This window comes from Eutrema salsugineum, unplaced genomic scaffold, assembly GCF_000478725.1.
Source record: "Eutrema salsugineum unplaced genomic scaffold, Eutsalg1_0 scaffold_4, whole genome shotgun sequence".
Lineage (NCBI taxonomy): Eukaryota > Viridiplantae > Streptophyta > Magnoliopsida > Brassicales > Brassicaceae > Eutrema > Eutrema salsugineum.
This window is the reverse complement of record NW_006256686.1, coordinates 998,202-1,001,657: the sequence shown is the minus strand read 5'-3', so window position 1 is coordinate 1,001,657 and position 3,456 is coordinate 998,202. Positions and strand designations below refer to the sequence as shown.

Here is a 3,456-nt window from a genome sequence, read left to right as displayed (position 1 = left end):
TGGACAAAGTAGTCTATGCTCTTGATGAACAAAGGATAGAACTACATTCATAGGTTATCATCATAACGCCTTCTTCAAGAGTTAAAGAATTTGTTAGAATACCCTTCATGTATTTTCTTAAAGCAGGAATCATAGCACAAGCTTCTACGAAAGGTAATATCACATTTAATTGATCGATTAGCTCTTTCAGCTTAGCTTTTTCTTTTTCTTTCTTAGGGGCTCTTAAGGCTCTAGGATATGGAGGTTTAGGTTTATAGACACGAGTTGGTGGAGGTGGAATCGGGTCTTCTCCAAGGATTTCCCGGGATGAATCTTCTCTTACTTCTTCTCCATCCTTTTCTCCTACCTCTTCCTTTTCAACATCTTCATTCGTGATTCTTTCTTTTTCTTTCTCCTTTTTCTTACCCTTTTCCTCAACTTCGGGATCTTTAGGAAATTCTGGCTCTTTGTAAGCTAATCCACTCCTAAGTGTGATAGCTTTCACATGATCGGAGGGATCTGCTTCACTTGAGCTTTCGAAAGAATTTTCACTTAGCTTCTCTTCAGAATTTTCTAACTTTTTAGAATTAGTTTTGACCATTATGTTAAGGAGGGTATCGGAATCCTTCTGCATCTCTTTTAGTTCAGATCTAAGATCACTGATCTCTTGAGACATAGATTTTTCAAGCTCTAGAATCTTTTTGTTTAGGTTTTCAGCTTCAAAAGAGGGAAAACTAGGATATGGAACATGATTAGATTGAATACCCAAGATTGGTACGGGAGGTGGTGTCCAGTCAAGTTTGGAAGACAATTTCCCGCGGTCAGGTGGCTCACGACCGCGGTGAAACACGTCTTGGCCGCGGTCAGAACAGCCACGACCGCGGTGAAAGGTTGCTTGGCCGCGGTCAGAACAGCCACGACCGCGGTGATCAGAAACGAATGGAACATCATGAATTTGATATACTTCTGCAGTGTTCATCATCCCTTGATCATAAGAATCTATTTGGTTGTTCCAGCCATCAAAGTTACACGTATTGTGTACCCTATTTGGTTGTTGCAATCCAAGATGACTCATTATGTGACGGAGACACTTTATAACTTCTGAAATTTCTTCTTTCTTCTCAGGAAGTGCAGAATTACCAAAGGTTACTTGATTTCGGATGCTGTTTCCTAAATTTTTAATGAAAACGTGAGCATCTTCTACAGATCTAGTTGTGAAATCTCCATTACTTGCTATATCAAAAGAGTGTCGTAACTCTGGAGTTATACCGTGATAGAAGATACTTAGCAGGTATTCTTCGGCATATCCATGGTGTGGACAATCTCTTTGGTATTCCCTAAATCTTTCCCAAGTATCTAAAAGATCTTCATCTTCTTTTTGTTTAAAAGTTCTTATCTTCTTTCTTAAGAGATTTGCAAGATTTCTAGTGTAAAAACGATTTAGGAAAGCAGTTTTACACGCTGCCCACGTTTTTAGTGAAGCAGGTGGCAAAGATTTTAGCCATTTGCTGGCATTATCTCTAAGAGAGAATGGGAAAAGACTACACTTGTGGTAATCCCCATTTGCTGTAATGGTTGCACATAATTCTTCGAAAGTCTCGATATGGTCTATCGGGTTTTCGAATGAATAACCAGAGAATTGATTTTGTTGAACTAAATGGATATGGGGTACCTTAATTTCGGTTTTGCCATCCTCAGGTAAGGCTGGTTGAATAGCTCTTCGATCTCCCATGAACTTTTCGAGTGAATCGAAACTTCCAATCAGTTCATTCATCATCTTTGTGTTTGACCGATCCGATTAGCTCATTGTCATCATAAATCGGTTCTTCAAACTCATCATCAGTCAGGTCATCGTCACTTGGATCACCATCCACATGATTTGGTGGATCACCAAGAGTCCCGGGAACATGTTCCCGGTCTCTCATCGCAGAGAAACCTGAAAAAATTCAAAAGAAAAAGTAACAATAAACAAGTGTTCTAATGGATTTAAGCTGGGATTCGCAACGAAACAAATATAAGTCCCCGGCAACGGCGCCAAAAACTTGATTGCGAGTTGTAAACGGGGTTTTGTTGTTTTCGTTTTACTAAGCTTCAGGTTTTAAATTTATAACCCCTAAATGTCTGCAAGTGCACAGATGTGCGCTGTAGTACTTAGGGTATCGATCCACAGAGACTTAGTTGTTTCAGTACGAATTCACTGCAACGCTTAAATCAGATTATAACTAAAAGGGTTTTGGTTTTGGTTTTGGGTTTTTGGTTGTCACTAAATCTAAACTAGAAAGCAAAGAAAGTAAAAGCAATTGAAAAACGAAAGCAAGTAAAACAAGTAGTAAGCGATTAAACAAGAGGCGAATTGAAGCAAGGAAAAGCGAATGAAAAGCAAATAAAATTGAAGGTAAAAATCGATTGAAACCAGAAGGCTGTAAACAATTAAAGACAAACGTTGGGGCTCAAGGGGAATTCGCAGGGGTTCATGGACTAGGCTATGTCGATTTTAAACAAGTGATAAAGGTAATCAACTACGTATGTTCTAGAACTCGAGGCACGGAAGTATGAATAGCCTACTTTCGCAGCACTAAACAACTATCTCTCGCAACTCTAATCAGTAGGTTTCCACTCTGATTCTGGAAGGGAGAAGATGCAATAGCAGGACAAGACTCATCAACATTCACAACTCAACTACAGCTAGGTTTCCACTCCTATAGAAGAATTGCTCGTTTCACCCTAGTTCAAACAATCAATGAAAGCTTTCGCAACATATCATATCAGATCGGCTTCTAAGTGGCCAGCAAAGAATCACGCAGTAAGATTAAAGGCAAACGAAGAACATCTAGAAGATTATAAATCCTAAATCTATCGATTCATAAGCAAAGACACATGAAATTCCCTTTGAATAATCCCTTTAAACCCAACTGGGTAACTACTCAAACATATTGTAACAAAGCATCATAAACGAAATTGAAAGTGCAGGAAACTAAAGAAAACAGGGAAGAAGAAGAACGGAATCGCAGGTGGAGGCACGATGATGCTCTCCTCGACGGCTCCTCCTTCAAAGGCGGCGTCCACCTAGGGTTTTTGAGGCACCCACACGAAATCTCTCTCTCTTTCTATCTTATGTCGTCTCCACACCTTTAGGAATGACCTAAAGGGGGTATTAATAACTTCTGGGGTGGTTCTGGACACTTAGGGCTTCAAAAATAACGAAGGGAATTGATCTGGGCTTTAATTAAGTCGTCGGGAAAGTGAACGACCAAAGGACGCGGTCGCGGTGGCTCTACCCGCGGGAAAATAGGTGTTTGCCGCGGTCCCGGCACATGCTCTCTTCCGGAACTGCATTTTCTATCATTCTTGCATCGGGAGTATCTGAAGATCTAACCGTTGGATTGTTTCCAAACCAAATGCATTAGAAAGCTGGTTGGATCCTCTATGTTGTCTCAAATTTTGGGGGTGATCAGACGGTGAGAAGGTCTTCATCGC

The 3,456-nt window shown here is 40.4% G+C and overlaps 1 non-coding gene across 1 annotated transcript; it reads left to right on the top strand.

Annotated features, from left to right (window-relative positions):
- Nucleotides 1-1,283: 1,283 nt before the first annotated feature.
- Nucleotides 1,284-1,391, top strand: LOC112084925. Its single transcript, XR_002898579.1, has one exon. It is a non-coding gene; the product is annotated as a small nucleolar RNA R71 (small nucleolar RNA).
- The last annotated feature ends 2,065 nt before the right edge of the window (nucleotides 1,392-3,456 follow it).